Source organism: Gossypium hirsutum, chromosome A10 (genome assembly GCF_007990345.1).
Source record: "Gossypium hirsutum isolate 1008001.06 chromosome A10, Gossypium_hirsutum_v2.1, whole genome shotgun sequence".
Lineage (NCBI taxonomy): Eukaryota > Viridiplantae > Streptophyta > Magnoliopsida > Malvales > Malvaceae > Gossypium > Gossypium hirsutum.
In genome coordinates, this window is record NC_053433.1 from 48,141,976 (window position 1) to 48,163,809 (window position 21,834).

Genomic DNA, 21,834 nt, shown 5'->3' on the forward strand with positions numbered 1-21,834 from the left:
ATGAACAATTTGATAGCTTTACTAATTGTGAGGTTGTTTTCAACTCTCGTTATTCTCCAAAAACTTGTGAGACTTATCAAACATCTTTGTGGCGTCAAACTTGTTTTTGTTTCTTCCCGAACTTATCACTTTAATCCCAAAAGTGTGGCGTTCGATTCATACTAAGGTTCCTATCACCATTGATAGTGGGTCGAAGTTTCTTTCCATTTGACAAACCTTCCATCCATCCTTACCAACCTAAGCATTCTCCTAAGTTACGGGTTAACACATTCCTATTGTGTTAGTTCGGCTTTCGAATCCTTAGCCAAATTGCTTCCATTGTTTTCTAACTCATTTCCTAAACCAACAAAACCTTTTTGAGCCTAAATAGACCTCTTTCTTCTAACCTATTTTGTAAAGCCTCAATTTACTCCTAATTCACGATCGGGCGATCTTTACGACTCAATTCGATCTCGAGGTGAGGGCGTATCAGAATCGGAGGATGAAGTAGACAAAAACGAAGAAGAAGTTCAACATCCATCCGAAAATGAAGATGAAGTAGAATTTGCTGTTGAAGGTGAAATGCTCGTTGTAAAAAGAAGTCTTAGTGTGCAAAGCTCTATGGGTGAACCACAACGCGAGAATTTGTTTCATACCCGATGTTATGTTCATGGAAAGGTTTGTAGCGTTGTAATCGATGGCGGGAGTTGCACAAATGTTGCAAGCACACTTATGATCGAGAAGTTGTCCTTGCCGACCCTTAAGCACTCGAGTCCCTACAAGTTACAATGGCTCAATGAAGGAGTCGAACTTAAGGTAACCAAACAAGCCTTGATTCCCTTTACAATTGGAAAGTACCAAGACGAGATTTTGTGCGACGTTGTGCCCATGCATGCGGGCCATTTACTGCTTGGGAGGCCGTGGCAATTTGATCGGCGAGTCAAGCACGATGGGTTTTCTAACCAATATTCGTTCAAGCACAAAGGCAAAAATATCACTTTGGCTCCATTGTCTCCACAACAAGTGATGGAAGATCAACAATGATTAAAGCAATCCTTGGAAGATTTGAATGAACAAAAAAAGAAATTGAGAGAGAGTGAAAAAGAAAAGAAAAATGATTCAAAAGAAAAGAATCTAGATTGTGAGAAAAACAAGATCAAAGAAAAAGAAAGTGAAAGAAATTTGAGTGAGAGAAAGAAAAATGTTTTGATTAATCGTTGTCTTCCTATCTCTTCATTTTTTCAGGTTAAACCAAGCAAGGAATTACGATTACATTATATTCCTGAGAAGAGAAGGTTCATATTGCGAGAGAATGGTAAAACCGATCTTCAAATCCATAATCTCAAGGATAGACAAGGTTTGGTTTCTGAAGAACTAAAAACATCTCTATTTTGTTCAAAAGGTGATGACATTCGTGAATATGACAAGTTTGATGAAGAAGTGGAAGATTATTGGCCAGTACTAAGTTTAAATTTGCAAAACTTGATCCGACTAAGTGATCTTGTTTCTTTTGGCCGATTATTATTTTTCCCACCTATTTGCTTAAATGACTTTTTGTTGACATGTGGTTATTCGTTAAATTCCCTTTGTCCATTGGATGGGATTTTCCTTGGTGAAGGATTGACAAATCGATTTAATTGTTTGATTCATGAGTCTTCAAATCCACTTGATAAAGTGCGTTGTGGGATATGTGTTTATTCGAATGACCTGTTCATATTGGTAGAATTATTTCCCATGTCTAGATCCTTGGTGAATTTGGAAAATCAATGTGGAAAGGTAAGGCTTATTTATATTTTTGAATTCGGCAATAGTTCGTTTCCTCCAATTGTGAATGAAAATTTGGAAAGAGCTCGCAAGTTTTTAGTTCATCGTGTCATTCATAATTTTCTTTATTGTGTAGGTGGCACCTTGAAGTGGCTTTGCCTTAAAGAGGGAGGGCAAGTAACTAATCGGTGTTATTTTCAATCTATTCATGAATTTCAGGTTGCTGGGTACAAGTTTGTCAAATTCAACAACCAAGGGGTCTTTGTTAATAGAAGTTTCTTCGCGAGCAAGTGGCCCGATTTGGGGACAAATCGCTTTAAAGAGGGAGGGGATGATACGACCCGCCCCCGGGAACGGCTATTGTTTCAGCCTACGAGCGAGGCTCGTCATTTTTACAAGCTGGACGTAGCTCAATTTTATTTTTATGGAGCTTCATTTAGCTCATTTCCAGCTCCTTCAAGATCAATGAGCTCGAACCAGCTCAATTTCAACTCAATATCTTTAAGACCTTTATTATAGTAGCTGAACTAATTATTTGCGTCATTTAATTAGTTTATTACAGCTCAATTAATTTTTGTTGTTTAATTGGTCTTAAATCTGGACGAATTTAAATAAGCATGTTAAATATGTTTTTCTTTCTTACATGTTATTAAGTCATATTAATTCCTACAGCCTATAAATATGTTTTTATGCATGTTTTTAATATGTCAAGTTTTATTACATGATTTAAAATTGCTTTAAAGCTGCCGGATTTAATGAGCTGTTTTTAGTGTCATTGTTGACCGAATTAATGTGTCTTGTTTTTATTCTTAATTTAGTTCAGCTAAATACCACATTAATCTTAGTTTTTCCTATTTATGTAGGTTGGCCGAATGTGGGGGTTCATTTAGCAAGGTGAGCCGAATGTGGAGATTCATTTAGCTTGGTGCATGCACAATAGATTCAATGAACCTGGAGATACATGCATCAAATTGGTGAGCTGAATTTGGCATTCCTAGGTGACTATTCGGTCAAGAGAGCTAATGTTTCCAACTCCAAAGCTGTCAATTAATCCTTTCACATTTGCTGGATGCATCTTGGCTTTTCGGTTCCATGTGTTCACACTCCATGACTCTTCAATGTTGAGCTTTCACACTTGAATTGGCTGCTCATTACCCTCTTAATTGCTGGTCACTTTTCAGCCAAAAGTTGCAACATAAATGAGCTAATTTATGCCCATTGGCCGAACCTAGCTATCCATGCATCATCCAAGTTTTTCCAAATCCAATGCTTCATCTAGAAGGTGTCTAATGGAGCTCCATGTTCAGCCGAATCTAGCTAGTTCATTTAAGTGATTCATTTGCTTAATTTTTAAGGAATGTAAGTGACCATTCGGCTAGCTTAGGTGTTGCTTATAAATAGCTGAAATTTTACTTTGTAAAGGACTTTTGGACATTTTAATTAGCAAATTGCTGCCAAATTTGTGAGGCATTTTCTCTCAAATTTCGTTCGAGACCCATAAGACTTATCTAAGCTTTTAGTGGCATCTTTCCGAGTCTTTTCCGAACTTATCACTCCTAAAACCCGAGTGTGGCATTCACCTTTGATACCTTTGGTTCATACTTTACTAAGTATTGGGTCAAGGTCCTTATCAACCATTTCCAACTCAATTTGGTCCTATAAGTTTCGGGTCGACACTTTTCTTTAGTGTTGGTTCACTCTTGACCTTTTTGAACCATTACCAAAACGTACCAAAACCAAATACCATTTTCTAATTAATCTTAAACCGAACTCGACCATTCTAGTCATACCATTTCGACTTAAACCAAATCCATGTCCAACTTTGCACGGACTTACTTTACTTCTTGAAACTCAATTATATTCTATCTTCTTCTCGTCTATTCTACTTCTTCGTTTACGATCGGGAACTATACGACTCGGGTTCAACTACTAAACCGAGGTCATATCAGGACTCTTGGACTGAATATTGACATAAAAATTTAAACTAAGTAAATAAATAAATAAATAAATAAAAATAAAAATAAAACTTTACAACTTGGGCCACTTTGACAATTTGGCCTAATTTTCAACTAAGTATGGATGGATTTCTTGATTGGGCTGGGAATTTGCTTATTGGGCCTCGCCTTCAAGAATTTGGGCTTTTGTGACTCGTATCATTCCCCCTTCCTCAAAAAGATTCGTCCTCGAATCTGAAAAATCAAATGAACTCGACTTTCCTCTATCGAACGGGACTAATGGCAATTGAGTCCACTGAGAAGAATAGCCATGAGATAGTAAATAGCAACGGAAATAAGCTTGTAGTCCAATCATAAGCATAATAGAACAGGTATAACGCATGTGAATGGACAGATTCAGATTACCATGCAAACAATCTAATTTACTCACCACTGCCTCGTCAAATATTTGAAACAAAGATGGACATGTTTTAAGGCATTCAGTCGTCTCACATTGTTCCCACAAACCATGAATAAATTGCGAGTAATAAATCAAATGGTAAACATAATCGTCACAAGTAGGTATTTGAAAAGATTCACATGGTTCACAGAGTTGCATAATCATACCATGCATTAATCGATGGTCTATAGATTCACTCACACATGCATTATCAAAAACAAGAATCTTTTTATCAACCATCAAAATAGATAGATCATCAATAAATAAAATAGGACAGTCAAGCACGTTTCGATCTAAGTGTTCATCAACACGATCTTTATCACTATCCGAGGAGTACAAAAGTGTTTCAAAGGTTTCAAGCATCTTACCTCGATAAGCAGAAGAATAAGGGTCGATTTTACCTTTTTCATTTAAAACAAACCTTCGCTCATCGGGGGCATAGTGTAGTCGAATCTCCGTTGTTGAGTTAACCTTTGTCAAATGGAACTCAAACTTCATGTACAACCACATAAACTGTTTAAGGCACGAATATAAATTGAAAACAAATTTGGAAAATTTCGTTACCTTATTCTCCAAAACAGAATTGGACAAATTCGAGGATTTTACACAAGGTAAATCAAGAGAATAACAAATCACGCTTCTTTTCGTAATGACTTTATCAACCACAATCGAAGAGTAACAATTAATCGGATCAAAATGAGGGGATCTTTTAAGAACTAAGTCACCAAAAGTTTTATCAATAATTTTCAAATCTGCACTGGACTCGGTTTCTAAAATTTCCTTACCTCGCTTACCTTCGGGATCATGTAGTGTGATTTCATCTTTGCTTAAGTTGATCGTATGAAAGCGTCTTTCATTTGAGAGGTATTGAAGTTGAAGGTTATCTTTCGATCTTTCGGGAACCTGAAAAGTAGCAACACAAGAAAAATTCATATCTTGGTTAGTGGAAACATTCCTCACTACCCTTTCCACGTCTTTTTCTTTTGTTTCTTTTTCTAATTCATTTTCTCTTCTTTCTTCAATTTCTTTTTCACTCTCAATCTGTTTTTACTCTTTTTCATTCTCTTTTTCTTTTTCCTCACTTGTTTTAACAGAATTTTTCAGTTTGATTTGGTCCTCATGGACTTGTTCCGGAGTGAGCGGCACTAAGGTGAGTTTCTTTCCTTGATGCTTGAAAGAATACCTATTGGTACGACCATCGTGAGTGACTTTTCGATCCAGTTGCCATGGTTCTCCTAGCAACAAATGGCAGGCTTGAATAGGCATTACGTCGCACACAACTTCGTCTTGATACTTACCGATAGAAAAGGCGATGCGCACTTGTTGAGTGACCCTAAATTGGCCTTCGTTGCTAAGCCCTTGTAGTTGATAAGGTTGTGGATGCTTGGTAGTGGTTAAGCAAAGCTTTTCCACCATCGTCGTGCTGGCTATGTTTGAGCAACTTTCACCATCAATAATAACTCTACAAAGCTTACCTTGTACATGGCAGCGAGTATGAAAGAGATGTTCTCGTTGCTGCTCGCTCTTTGGTTTTGCCAAAGATGATTGTCCACGATCATGAAAATCATCATCCATTCTAGGGACACGTTGAGGGCTGCACCTCTGGGGCTGGTTATCCCTATCTTCCTTAATTGGATCTCGATATTGATGTTTTTGATTCACTCGTACCTCATTCAAAGTAGTATTCAATGCTTGAAGTGTAGCATTTGTTTGTGTGATTGCAGCAGTATGTCCGTCTAACTGTTGTTGGACTTTCATAAGTGCGTCATTATTATCACCTTTAGACATCTTCAAAACTGTAAAAAATAAACACTCAACACTCAAAAATAAAAGTTAGCAAACCTCACCATTAATCACTCAAAAAGAAAAATCAAATTCTCAATGAGGTCGAATTCAATCTTGTGAGTTCTTTATCAGAGTTTATATCAACCAATTAGAGAGTGTGAACCAAACTACCAAAGAATCCTAATTTGCACTAGGATGCCAAAAACTGACGAGACACCAAGTGATTCGTGTTGCACCGAGGAAGGATTGTGCACACGTTTAAATCCTACTAACACAAGAAACAAGAAGGTGTTAGATATTGTAAGAGGAGAATAAAAAGCAAACAAATGAAAACCTACAGCTAAGAATCAATAAAAATTGCTGAAAACAGAAAACCTGAAAAACTGCGGAGTAACTTGACAACTTCGTTCGAGGTGTTCCCGATCTCCAAAAATCACGAAATTAAATCTGGAGTGTCCTTATATATTTAATTTTCGATCTGGAAATTTTGGGCACCAAATTCAACCCGCTGGATCTTTTTTTAAATTTTTATTGAATTTTGTATTTTTTGATTTTTTTTGACTTTTTTGACTGATTTTTTTGCGGGAATAATTTTTTTATATTCAATAACAGTGCCAAAAACATGTATGTAAAATTTCAGATCAATAGGACAATGTTTACCCACTCAAATGAATTTTTTTTGAACAATTTTTCTGGGTAAAACTGCTGTTTATGCTTTAAAAAATAGAGATCAGTTTAGAAATCAACCAAGAACACCCAAAACGCCCAAAATCTGATACCAAATGATATAGGATTGCGCGCGGACCAAGATCGAGTTGCCAAGTCACGAGAAACTCCTACGAAAACCCTAAACAATTAGATCTGAAACGAAACAGAAAATTAAAAGATTAGATTTTTGAATTTTCAGATCTGAAATAAAATCCCCAAAACAGTAAAGAATCAAATAGAGAATAGAAATAAGTGTTAATAAGGAATCTTGAAACCCTAGAAGAGATTGCGATTCTGCCCAATTGAACACCCAGATAGTTTGATACGACCATGCCCCGGGCACACTTTTGGATCAGCTCCCTAAGCATTGTTTGCAAATCCATGCGAGCTGAATTAGTTCAATTTCATTTCGTTAAGCTCTGTTTAGCTCGTTTCCAGCTCACTCGAGCTCAAGTCAACTCACTCAAGCTCAATTCAGCTCAATCTTAACCCAATGAGCTTATTTTTAGCTTTCTTTAGCTTGCATTTATTTTGCTGAAATAAACCATTTAATTTGTCATTAGTTAAATTAGTTGTTTATCTTAAGTTAGTTAATTTGTTAAAATCTGGACAAATAATTAATTAACTGTTTTAATTATATCTAAATTAAATACTTAATTAATTATGATGTTTTAAATATGTCTAAAATTGTTAATATGTATGGCCAAATTTAATGTGCAAATTATTGAGTTCATATGCTGCTAATTTAATGTGTTTGAAATGCATTTAACTTGCTGATTTAATTTGCTGCAGGTTCATGAACGGATTGGTGCAATGTATGGGAGTGTGCATGCACAATTGAGGTTCAATGGATGGCATTTAAAGGAGCACATGCATTTGGGACGTTCATGCAAGAGGGAGTTGCTGAAAGTTCATGTATTTGAAGATTCATGGATCATATTTATGGGGGAAAATACATGGGACGTTTCATGCATGATTCATGCATTTTCAAGATGACCATTCAAGTATTTTAGGCACATTAATGCCTCATTCAGCCAAGGGAGATGTAGGATCATTAAAGAGCTGCACATTCATGGAATTATGGAGATTCTTCAAGGCTAAGGATGCATGAATGCATCAAGTGAAGCATCATGATGGTTCGGCCAATTCATGTACCATCTTCAAGCATGAACTGGATTTTAATGCTATTTGTGTGAACATGTTAAATACCTGTGTGAACAGAATTTAAGTTAGTGTGAACAACATAGATGCCGAATATCAATAGGCATTTTAGGCTTATAAATAGCTTACTTGTTTATTGTAAAAGGTTACAGAATTTGATTATTGAAAACTTGATTGTGAGGTTTCCTCCTATCCTATTTCGTACGAGTCTCGTTCTGACTTATCTAGCTCGCTAGTGGCGTCAACCCGACTTCTTGAACTTATCACCATCCTGGTGTGGCGTTCATCCACCTTTTTATACCTTTGGTTCCTACCTCTCTATAGGTAACGGGTCAAGGTCCATCTTCGACAATCCATTAAACCCACCTTAAGCAATATAAGTCCCGGGGCAATACTTCATATAGTATTGAATCGTTCTTCGCTTGAGTGCTATTTTTCCATTCCATTTTAACTATTAAATTATAAACAATATTTCTTTATTTCACCGAGCCTATCAAACATCTATCCAAACCATCTTTTGAACCCATTTTCTCAACTTCCGCTATAAAAAAATCATCTAACTCCATCTATCTACAAAATCGAACAAACTTCTCGTCGACGATCGGGCAATCAAGTGAATCGACTCAATCAATCGGGCTGGATCACATCATTTGGTATCAGAGCTACTAAAACGAGGAGTGCCGACATTCGTATCAAGCTCGGAGTAGGTTCGTAACGAAAAAAAAGTCAAAAAAAAATTTGAGTTGGAATTTAATTTTTTTTTCTCTTCCTTGTATTTTGTTTACTATTGTATTGGATTTAAAAAAACAAGAAAAAATTCAAAAAAAATCAAAAAAAAGAAAAGAAAAAAAAAGGGTGAGCAAAAAAATCAAGTTAAAAAAAAAGTGAAAAGTCTTGCGAGTTTTTATCATTATCACTTATTACTCCGATCATCAAGTTTTCCTTCCTACCGTTATTTACCATCCCAACGCCACATTTTAAACCAATTTTCTTCTTTGTTCAGCCTACCCTACACTCGACATCATCCCTTGTAACCCATTTTGAAACCGACCCTCAAGCAGCAAATTAAGTCTATTGAGACAAATTACGAATTTGTGAGACGAGGTCGAGTGGTAAAAGGCAAGAGAGCGTGAGTTCATTCGAAAAAAAAAGCCTAAAAGAGAGTTCAAACACGAGTGAGTGAATTTTTCTTTTTGAGCGAACTTGAGAGATTTGTGGTGAGAATTATTTTTCTTTCTAATTTAACTTTTGTTTTCTAATATTTTGTTGAAGCATGTCTGAAGAATTTTCTGAATTTGAATTCCAAATGTGGAGACAAGAAATGCAAAGGATAATGCGATCTGAATTTCGACAATTCGACAAAGATAAAGAAGATTTGACATCTACTATCGTTGACATCAAGATTAGTGCAATCCTTCAAAGATTGGAAAATGAACTACAATGTGAAGATATGTTTCACACGCGTTGCCGTGTCCACGATAAAGTTGTTGCCTCATTATTGATGGTGGAAGTAGGTCAAACATGGCTAGTATTCGAACGGTAAAAAAACTTGGCTTGGCCACTACCAAGCATCCACGACCCTATCAACTGCAAGGACTTGGTGTTGAAGGCAAATTTGAAGTTACTCAACAAGTGCGTGTTGCATTTTCCATCGGAAGATACCAAGACGAATTCCTTTGTGATGTTGTGCCTATTCAAGTCTGCCATTTGTTGCTAGGAGAACCATGGCAATCGGATCGCAAAGTCATTCACGATGAACGTACCAATAGGTATTCCTTCAAGCATCAAGGAAGGAAAATCACTTTAGCGCCGCTCACACCGGAACAAGTGCAAGAAGACCAATTCAAAATGAAGCAATCCATTGAGCGAGAAAAGGAGAAAGAGATTGAAAAAGAAATGAAAGAAAAAGAACAAGAAATTGAAAAAGAGAGTGAGATTGAAGAAAGAAACGAGAGTGTAAAAGAAACGAGTGTCATGGAAAAAGAAATTGAGATTGAAAAAGGATGTGAAAAAGAGAAAGAAATCGAAAAAGAAAGAAAAGACAATGAGTTAGAAAAACAAACGAGAGAAAAGGAGGCAAAAGAGCAAGAAAAAGTGAGGAATCTGTTTACTAAACCACATGAGAATTTGTCTTGTTTTGTTTCCTCTTTTCAGGTCTCCGGAAGGCCAAGTGATGATAATTTTCAACTCCAATACCTCTCGAAGGAGAGAAGGTTCATTTTGGCTGAAAAAGGTAATGTTCTCAACGATCCTAGTTCGCCTATGCCGAAAGGTAAGCAAGGTATGAATGTTGAAAATTTTAAAGCACTTCTGCCTTACTCGATTGTTGATGGACACACTGTTGATGATTTGGTCTTTAGAAAGAATCTGAACTTTGACGTGGCTATTTGTCATTCTTTGATTGATGATGATCCATTTGTTTTGTCTAATGATAAGAAGATTCTTGCTTTTGAAAAATATCATTTTGATGGTATTGGTTGTTTATCTTTAACTTGCAATGGAATGCATGTTTTGGATGCGCAAGATGAAAGTCCATATAAAATGTTCATTCTCACTGATAATGTTGAAAAGGAATGGAAATGTATTGAGGAATACGCCATTGGCAAGATTTTTGATGAAGAGCGAATAAATCAGCACCAACAAAATCTGGAATTGTGTGATCAAAAGTTGACATATCATCTTCTTGGTTGTGTTGATCATGTGGATTATCTAATTTTTGGTGTGAAATTTCCATGTTTTTGTAAATCTTTTCGAATGAAATTTAAAGGGTTTGCTTGTTTGAATTTGAGTATGTTAACACCCTCGTTGTTTAATTTGTGTAAATTGTTGGAGATAAAAGGACTCTTTTTGCCATTTGGATCGAGTAGTCAAAATCATGTCTTTAATCCTGGAGTTTGCTATTATGAATCATCTATGAAAGAAAGCAAGCATCGTAAAATTTGTTTGAATGAATGTGTAAACAATCTTTGTTTGTATGATACTTTGTCTTTAAGTTTGAAAATGAGCCATGTGAATCTTGTTGGTTTGTTAAGTCAAGATCAAAATTTTGTTTTCGGAGGATGTTCTCAACTGTGGACTAAAAGATCCGAACATGTTTTGAATGATAATGATTTTGAGTTGCTTAGTGCTCTTTCTATGAAGTCGGTCATGAAATTGCCAAATCAAATTGAAATGGCAAGAGAAAATTTTGTCTTTGACCCCGGTGAACACCATTTTATATCATTGCCTAAGGTAATCGAACCATGGAAAGTTGACTTCCAAAACCATAGCTATCAAATGCCTTGTGATTTATGTTTGTTTCCATCGAAGAAAAAGGTAAGAACGATTTCTATTTTCGACCCCGGTATTGGATTATTTGTTCAAACTGTGAATCACATCTCAAAAAGTTCCTTTGTGTTTAATCTTCATCGTGTCACTAATTCGTTTTATTCTTTTAAAGGTGACAATGTGAAGTGGTACCCTCCTAAAGAGGGAGGGCATGCGAATGAGCTTCTTTTGATCCGAGTTAATTGTGGCTTTCAGAATCTTCAACGATTTTTCGCGAGTAAATGGCCCGATTTGGGGACAAATCGCTTTAAAGAGGGAGGGGATGATACGACCATGCCCCGGGCACACTTTTGGATCAGCTCCCTAAGTATTGTTTGCAAATCCATACGAGCTGAATTAGTTCAATTTCATTTCGTTAAGCTCTGTTTAGCTCGTTTCCAGCTCACTCGAGCTCAAGTCAACTCACTCAAGCTCAATTCAGCTCAATCTTAACCCAATGAGCTTATTTTTAGCTTTCTTTAGCTTGCATTTATTTTGCTGAAATAAACCATTTAATTTGTCATTAGTTAAATTAGTTGTTTATCTTAAGTTAGTTAATTTGTTAAAATCTGGACAAATAATTAATTAACTGTTTTAATTATATCTAAATTAAATACTTAATTAATTATGATGTTTTAAATATGTCTAAAATTGTTAATATGTATGGCCAAATTTAATGTGCAAATTATTGAGTTCATATGCTGCTAATTTAATGTGTTTGAAATGCATTTAACTTGCTGATTTAATTTGCTGCAGGTTCATGAACGGATTGGTGCAATGTATGGGAGTGTGCATGCACAATTGAGGTTCAATGGATGGCATTTAAAGGAGCACATGCATTTGGGACGTTATGCAAGAGGGAGTTGCTGAAAGTTCATGTATTTGAAGATTCATGGATCATATTTATGGGGGAAAATACATGGGACGTTTCATACATGATTCATGCATTTTCAAGATGACCATTCAAGTATTTTAGGCACATTAATGCCTCATTCAGCCAAGGGAGATGTAGGATCATTAAAGAGCTGCACATTCATGGAATTATGGAGATTCTTCAAGGCTAAGGATGCATGAATGCATCAAGTGAAGCATCATGATGGTTCGGCCAATTCATGTACCATCTTCAAGCATGAACTGGATTTTAATGCTATTTGTGTGAACATGTTAAATACCTGTGTGAACAGAATTTAAGTTAGTGTGAACAACATAGATGCCGAATATCAATAGGCATTTTAGGCTTATAAATAGCTTACTTGTTTATTGTAAAAGGTTACAGAATTTGATTATTGAAAACTTGATTGTGAGGTTTCCTCCTATCCTATTTCGTACGAGTCTCGTTCTGACTTATCTAGCTCGCTAGTGGCGTCAACCCGACTTCTTGAACTTATCACCATCCTGGTGTGGCATTCATCCACCTTTTTATACCTTTGGTTCCTACCTCTCTATAGGTAACGGGTCAAGGTCCATCTTCGACAATCCATTAAACCCACCTTAAGCAATATAAGTCCCGGGGCAATACTTCATATAGTATTGAATCGTTCTTCGCTTGAGTTCTATTTTTCCATTCCATTTTAACTATTAAATTATAAACAATATTTCTTTATTTCACCGAGCCTATCAAACATCTATCCAAACCATCTTTTGAACCCATTTTCTCAACTTCCGCTATAAAAAAATCATCTAACTCCATCTATCTACAAAATCGAACAAACTTCTCGTCGACGATTGGGCAATCAAGTGAATCGACTCAATCAATCGGGCCAGATCACATCATAGTTTTCCCCAAATTTCGGCAATCTAATTTCTCCCAAAAAGAGTATGGATGAATCGGCAAGAACCCTAGAAATTGGGGGGTTTTGGGCTAATTCTTTAAGATAGAAAAAGGCTGAAAACACAATAAGAACAGAAAATAAATTAGATAAAGATTCGGCACAAGCAGAAATAAAGAAAGAATTGACAGTAAGAAATTAAAAGATAAGTCCTAAGAAGCCTTGAAATCTCGAAAGATCTCACAACTCCCTTCAAACGGCTCTAATCTCCCCTCCAAAGAATATAAATGGCAAGAAGAAGGTTGAAGATGGCTCCCATAATCCAAAAGATTGTTAAAACAACTTCTAAAGAAAACTCAAGAGAGAAATCTTGGAGAAAACTCAAAGAAAATTCTGCTCTCAACAAATCTGAAATTTTAATAATAATGATAAGTGTTTAACAAGGTGGACAGCCATGCCTTTAAATAGGCCTTATAACTAGTCCTAATCTAATTAGAAAACTAAAATAAAAAAAACTCCTAATTATTTTAATATGGAAATTCGGTCAAAGGTCATTTTATCTGGGACTCTTGGACTGAATATTGACATAAAAATTTAAACTAAGTAAATAAATAAAAAAATAAAAATAAAAATAAAACTTTACAACTTGGGCCACTTTGACAATTTGGCCTGATTTTCAACTAAGTTGGATGGATTTCTTGATTGGGCTGGGAATTTGCTTATTGGGCCCCGCCTTCAAGAATTTGGGCTTTTGTGACTCGTATCACACCCTTTGTGAAAACATCTCATTATTATTTTTTTCTATCAAATTTCAGATTTGTTGAGTGCAGAATTTTCTTTGGGGTTTTCTCCAAGAATTCTCTCTTGAGTTTTCTTTAGAAGTTGTTTTAACAATCTTTTGATTGTGGGAGCCATCTTCAACCTTCTTCTTGCCATCGATATTCTTTGGAGGGGAGATTAGAGCCGTTTGAAGGAATTTGTGAATTCTTTCGGGAATTCAAGGGTTCTTAGGACTTTTCTTTATTTCTTGCTATTTCGATTTGTTTCTTTATTCCTACTTGTGCCGATTCATCATCTAATATTTTGCTGTTCTTGTTTGTGTTTCAGCCTTGATTCAAACTCCAAGAACTCTTCATTTAATCGGTTCTTTTATTGGCCACATATAATCGACTCAAAATTCCCCAAAATTTAGGGTTCTTGCCGTTTTCTATTTCTTCTTGTTGGGTGAAATTCGGCTGCTGAAATTTGGGCAATTCATATTGGGTGTTCAATTGGACCGAATCGCAACTTAAATTCACTTCTTGAACTGTTCAATTTCACCTATTTCTTTCTTTTCTTTTCTTTTTGCCGTCCAAATCCCTAATCTTCCAATTAAAAATCTGATTGTTTCAATCTACTTACTATTTTGGTGTTCTTGGCAGATTCGGCTTGTGGGAGTTCATTATTGGGAATCAATTTCGTGTTCTTGGTTTCAAGAAACCTCTTTCATAAGTGTTTCGTTCCTTGATTAGATCTTGCTGATTTTTAGGGTTCTTATTCCAGATTTTAATTTTCCAGATTTAATCTTGTTCTTTGTTTGATTTCAGATCTGTTCGTTTAGAGCTTTCGTAGGAGTTTCTCGTGACTTGGCAACTCGATCTTGGTCCGCGCGCATTCCTCTATCAGCCGCACATCGAGTTCACCTACAACCTGATGTGAGAACGCCCTAGAGATCTTCTAGTTCGAGCAAGGATCCGATCGAGCTTTCCTAAGGTCCCATTACGCGAGCACGTGCTAAATCCTTAAAAGAGCATGTTTCGACCTTAGCTACTCATATTTGGAATGAATCCATGGCTGGACGCATCGAAGGAGCTCAAATCAGCTCGATGAGGATTCCTTGCAATCTTTTGCAAGTTGACTTTAGCTCCCATTCGATTCCATGAGCTCAACTCAGCTCCATCTAGCTCAATTGAGCTATCTATATTTTTTATTTAATTGCGTTTTGCTGGAATAAATTAAATAAGTAGTTAAATTAGTTAAAGTCAACTTAAATAATTAATGGTATTTTAATTTGTCTAGTTCTGGACATTTTAAATGGGTTTAAATATGTCTTGGTCAGTTCAAATTTATTAGCTAGTTAATTTGTCAAGTTTAGGACCGATTTTAAATTTACTGCACATTTAGTTTGTCCAGCCGAATTTTAGCTATTTAATTTGTCTAGCTTTAGTCAAATTTAAGACATGTTCTAAACCTTGCATGTTTAATTTGTCCTAGCTGAATACAAGGTTTAAATGTGTCTTTGATCAGCCAAAAATTAATGTGTCTAAAATTAGCTAATTTGCTGAATTAATTTTTTGTGTGCAGGTGCAATGCATGGGACGACATTTAAGCAAATTAAAGCTACTGAATTAGTTTTCCTAAAAGCCATGATGGTTCGGTCAATGCAACAACCACCATCAGCTGATGGTTGCTCTCCCCAACGTGGCTACTTAGTTTTCCAAGCTGACATTCAAGACTTTCACACCAGGTGCAATGCATGGGATGACATTTAAGCAAATTAAAGCTACTGAATTAGTTTTCCTAAAAGCCATGATGGTTCATCAAGCTATTCGTCTAGCCTTCTAAATGCTATAAATAGCTAGCTCATTTCTTTGTTTAAAAACCTTTTTCAATTTGTATGAACTTATATCAATTTGTGAGATTTTCTCTTCTCTCAAATTTCGTTACTGGACTTGTTGGCTTATCTATTGTCAGTGGCGTCGACCGAGTCTTCTTTTCTGAACTTATCACTCCCAAACGAGTGTGGCGTTCAAAACCACTATACCTTCGGTTCTTACCTTTGATAGGTAACTGGTCAAGGTCTTTTCCTTCGTTCACCAATTTCCCTTAGGCCAAATAAGTTCCAGGTCAACACTCTCTTTCAGTCTTGGTTCAATCTTGAGCTGAAGATCATTTTTGCCATTTCCATTATTCTATTACAAGTTCGATTTATTTTCTTTTTCAACCAACCTATAAATAACCAAACTTATCTATTTTTGAACCCTTCTTTGATAATCCATTCCAACCTTAATTCATTTGCAACTAAACTCCGCAAACCAAATGATATCTCCTCGTTAGACGATCAGGCAACATATCAACTCAACTCACTAAACTGAGGCAAGATCGCATCATTTGTATCAGAGCTACTTAAAATTAGAAGTACGGACATTCGGAGTCAACTCGGAATAGGTTCGTAAAAAAAGAGTAAACAAAAAAATTTATTTCGTGAAATTCAAGCATTATATTGAACTTATTATTTTGTAGTTAAAAAAATTCGAAAACAAAAAAATCCAAAAAAAATATATATATAAAAAAAGAGAGATATTAGAAGTCTGTTCTTCATTATTTGTGTTTCTAAACTACAATCCCTTTCTACTCACCCTACTACCCCAAACGCCACACTTCTGCTTAACCATATTTCATTCAGCCTACCCTACACCTTCTTCGTCAATCCCTTGTAAACTGTTTGAAGCTAACCCTAAGACTTCGAAAAGCCTTAGCAAGCCTTTTTACAAAATCACGAGAGAAGAACGAGTTGAAAAAGGCATGAGTGTGTGAGCACATTAGAGACGAGGTAAAAGCTGAAAAGTGTTCAAACACAAGTGGAGTGTCATCTATTTCTTTCTTTCCAAGTGATCGTGAGGCTTTGTTGTGAGGAAGTAAATTTTCCATGTATAGGAATCCTAATTGAAATATGGAAAAAAGAGTTGAAAGACAACCTGTCCGAAATATTCTGGATCTAAATCTTCAAGCCTTATTGCGTGAAGTGGAGCGATTATTTGACCTAAAGCTCAAGCCTATCCAAGAAAGGCTTGATCAAGTCGAGGAGAGAGCCCAATGGGGGAGATCACCCCAAAGTCCACCGAGAAACCGAGGCCGACAACGACTTAATAAAGATGATACGAGCACACCCCGTGAACTTTATTGAGCAAGTCTGTCAAGCCGAGCAATGACATGTTGGCAAGCTGATCCAAGCTCGTTTCCAGCTCCACGAGCTCCGTCCAGCTCAAATCCAGCTTATTCAAGCTCAATCCATCTTGCCTGAGCTAAACCGAGCTCACTCCTAGCTCACTTTCAACTCACGAGCTAAACTTTAGCTCAACTTCAGCTTAGGAGTTTAATCTCAGCTCAACTTTAGCTCACAAGCTAAAGCTTAGCTCATTTTAGTTTAAACTCGGTTTTGTCTTTAATGCATTAAATAAAAATTTGCACATATTTATTTAAGCATTAAACTTGTCTTATATTAATATTTGTTATTAATATGCCATAGTCATTATATAAATTGATTATGTTCACATAGCTGAATTAATGCATGACATTAATGTGTTCACATCATGCCGAATTTATGAGTGTCCATGAGATATCTTAATGACTTGTTTATTTCATGTAGGTACATCCCTTTGGATGGTACAATGTATGGATGAAGAAACATCTCTTTTGGGCATTCCACACTCATGAATGAAGAAGTATTAAATGCTGGTGCATGTACGACTAGATGCAATGTTTCTACAAATTCATGCATGTGTCGAATGCATGTATGGAAATTAAAGGCTAGTCCATGAATGGATCAAATGCATGGGATGATAGAATGCATGAATGGCTTAAGTGCATGTATGGTGGCTGTCTCCTAACTTTCCAAGGCACTTACTCGGCCAAGAAGTAGCTCTAACTAATTCTATGTTGACCATAGAGCTCCTTGAACATGTTCACACTTTGAATTGACCTATAGGCTACTACACATGCATGGATGGGTTCAAGAACGTCCAAGGGAAGGAATTAACTTAATAATTTAACACATTGATTGAATTAAGTGCATGCACAAAGGGGAGAACGAATTTACTAGGTTCATGCTGCCATTTATGAACTTACAGGCCATTAAAGTGTTTAATTATGAAGATACATGTTCCATAAAAGTGCATGAACGTCCCAAGGAGATGAATGCAAGCAACCTTTTGGTGCACATACAAGTCACTTGAAGCCTTTCTTTATGACTAAGCATTCCTGCACAAACCAAGGGGGAAGAAAGTGTCCATTCAGCTAGTGCATGAATCTGCCGAATTTATGAACTATTTTAATACATTAGTGTGAACGTTTTTATTATTGTGTGAACACCCAGATGCCGAATTTGAATGGTCATCTATGTGCCTATAAATATTTGTTTTCTTTCATTTGTAAAGGACTTTTTGCCAAATACGTTAATGAACATTTGTTCTTGTGAGGTTGCTTCCTCTCATATCTCGTACAAGTTTCGAAAGACTTATCTGGCTTGTGCTAGTGGCATCAATCGTCTTGTTTGAACTTATCACCAATCTTGGTGTGGTGTTCACCTATCCATCTATCCATACTTCACCTTAACAATATAGGAACCGGGGTGACACTTTTTAGTGTTGAATCATTCCTGACGTTGAGTTCGTTTTTCCATCCCCCATCTTTCAACTTTCTTTCTTGTAACCAAACTGACCCATTTATCCATCACCCATCTTTGCTACACATAACCGAACCTATTACTAAACTTACTCTTCTTGAAACCTTCCGCTTATTCTAATCCATTATTTTACTTTTATTACTAAAATCCGAGGCACAAACGACTCTCTCGAACTACGATCGGGCAACTACGTGAATTCGACTCATCTACCCGGGCCGAATCACATCAAAAGATGACTTGTTCGACCCTAGCGAAGCCGAAAGTGATCAAGGATCTAACATGAGTATTCGACAGAGGGGGCAAGAATTAAAGGATAAGTCCTAAAGATCCTTGAAATCCCGAAAGATTTCACAAATCTCTTCAAACGACTCTAATCTCCCCTCCAAAGAATATCGATGGCAAGAAGGTTGAAGATGGCTCCCACAATCAAAAGATTGTTAAAATAACTTCTAAAGAAAACTCAAGAGAGAATTCTTGGAGAAAACCCAAAGAAAATTCTGCACTCAACAAATCTGAAATTTGATAGAAAAAATAATAATAAGATGTTTTTACAAAGGGTGGCTGGCCAATGCTTATATAGGCCTCCAACAAATCCTAATCTCACAAGTAACTAATAAAAAAATTAAACCTAATTAATAAAATAATAAGGTAAATTCGGCCATGCACTTATATGGGCTGTTTTGGGCCGAATTTTACATGTAATGCTCCTAAAGATTAAAGAATTAAATTAAACAAGTAAGATGTTTACAAATTGGGCCCTTTGACATTTTGGCCTGATTTTCAACTAAGTATGAAGAAATTTCTTGATTGGGCTGGATTTGGGTTATTGGGCCTCGCCTTCAAGAATTTGGGCTTGTGATCCATCTCCTACCGAAATTGGGTCGTTGACGCTCGTAATGGAGATCCTGATACGGCCACGCCTTGGGCACACTTTTGGACCAGCTCCCTAAGCATTGTTTGCAAATCCATGCAAGCTGAATTAGTTCAATTCCTTCTCATTGAGCTCTGTTTAGCTTGTTTCCAGCTCACTCGAGCTCAAGTCAACTCATTCAAGCTCAATTCAGCTCAATCTTAACCCAATGAGCTTATTTTTAGCTTTCTTTAGCTTGCATTTATTTTCCTGAAATAAATCATTTAATTTGTCTTTAGTTGAATTAGTTGTTTATTTTAAGTTAATTAATTTGTTAAATCTGGACAAATAATTAATTAAGTGTTTTAATTATATCTAAATTAAATACTTAATTAATTATGATGTTTTAAATATGTATGAAATTGTTAATATGTATGGCCAAATTTAATGTGCAAATTATTGAGTTCATATGCTGCTAATTTAATGTGTTTGAAATGCATTTAACTTGCTGATTTAATTTGCTGCAGGTTCATGAACGGATTGGTGCAATGTATGGGAGTGTGCATGCACAATTGAGGTTCAATGGATGGCATTTAAAGGAGCACATGCATTTGGGACGTTCATGCAAGAGGGAGTTGCTGAAAGTTCATGTATTTGAAGATTCATGGATCATATTTATGGGGGAAAATACATGGGACGTTTCATGCATGATTCATGCATTTTCAAGATGACCATTCAAGTATTTTAGGCACATTAATGCCTCATTCAGCCAAGGGAGATGTAGGATCATTAAAGAGCTACACATTCATGGAATTATGGAGATTCTTCAAGGCTAAGGATGCATGTGATGTGAGCTTGCCTACGAACCAAATGGAGAACGAACAAGAAGCTATTAAGCTACCCATTGGTCCGATAACGCGAGCTAGAGCTAAACGATTTAAAGATGCTATTTTAGCATTGGTGGAACGGATTGAGGAAAATGGAAGCAAAGAGCTTAAAGACGAGCTGAATATTTTCAACTTCTTTGAAGTTGAAATTCGTTCTAGCTAATTAAATTGCTGCTGGATTTTAAACCATTTAAATAAGCATTTAATTAAGTCTTATTACAGCTTATTAATATGTTTTTATTTAATATAAGTGTTTAATATGTCTTAATTTAGTTACATTAAAGATGTCTTGATTTCATTTAGTTTGTCTAAATTATTACATGTCTTAAATCTGTTCAACCGAATTTGTGTCATGCTTTATTAATATTTAAGTTGTTTCAATGTTAAATTAGGATGTTCACATTATGTATTTACTTAGTTCAGCTTAATTTGATTGAAATTAATTAAGTTCATGTGTGTTTTTAGGTACAGCCGAATTTGAAGATTCATTGGGCAGATTCATGCATGAAGATTCAATGGATGTGAAGATGCATGCATGTTGGGTTCAATGCACCAAATGATACATGCATGGACTATATTAAAGATGGTGTGCTGATTGTTGAAGTTTTCTAAGTGACCATTCGGCCCAAAAGAGATGATTTTCCATTCTCCAAAGCTGCCATTTATTTCCTTCACATTGCTGGGTACATTGTGGCTATTCGGTTCATGATGTTCACACCTTATGGTCATTCAAAACCGTCCATTCACACTTCCAAATGACTGTTCAAGTTTCTAATTTGATACGCCCCGGCCTCGTTGATGAATCCGAGTCGTTTTCGTTGCCCGATCGTCCAAACGATGAAGTTTTGTTCATCTTGAATCAAAGAGTTATATTTGTTCAATGAAGATGTTTATGGTTCATTTAAGGTTAAAAAGGAATTGGTTGGTAAGGTATTTCGGCTAAGAAGAAGGAAAAACAAATATTAAAGGTAGGGAATTTTTCGGTTTAAGGTGAAATGGAAAGAAAGGCTTAAAACAAGAATGAACCAACACTAAGGAAAATGTTGACCCGAATCTTATATGTCTTTAAGGTGGATGAAACGGATGAAAAAGGACCTCGACCCACTATCTATCAAAGATAGGAACCTCGGTATCAAATGAACGCCACACTTTGGGTTGAAAGTGATAAGTTCGAGTTTTGCAAAGAGCAAGGTTGACGCCACTAACTAGTAGATAAGCCAACGAGTCTTTGACGAAATTGAGAGAAGAAAATCTCACAAATCTTCAATATATTATCAAAATGGCAAAAAAGTCCCTTTACAAGAAATTCAGCAACTATTTATAGCTTGAGTGACTAGTAGCCGAATAGACAAGTTCAAGACTTAATATCTAAGCAAACATTGAAATAAATTCAGCTTAAATCCATGTATATTGGCCAATGTAGATTCGGCTGAATGGTGACCAAAAATTAAAGCTTCCAAATTGATCAAATGAATTTCGGAGATTCATGTAGCAGCCAAGTTCACCTAATGAGTTCAATTGACTCATTCATTAGGTAACTCTTGATGAAAAACGACCAGCATTAAAAGAGGACTTGAGCAGCCTTTTTGGGGTGTGAATGGAAGGTTTTGAAGAGTCCCCATGGTGTGAACATGGCTGAACCAAACAGCCATGGTGTGAATAGCCTTTATGCCCCCTTGAGAAGAGGATCGGCCAAGCTTGGAGGGATGAACAACTTGGACACTTTTGGCCGAATAGTTGCCTTGAAAAACACTAAAATTAATCAACTTTAATGCATTAAACCAGCTG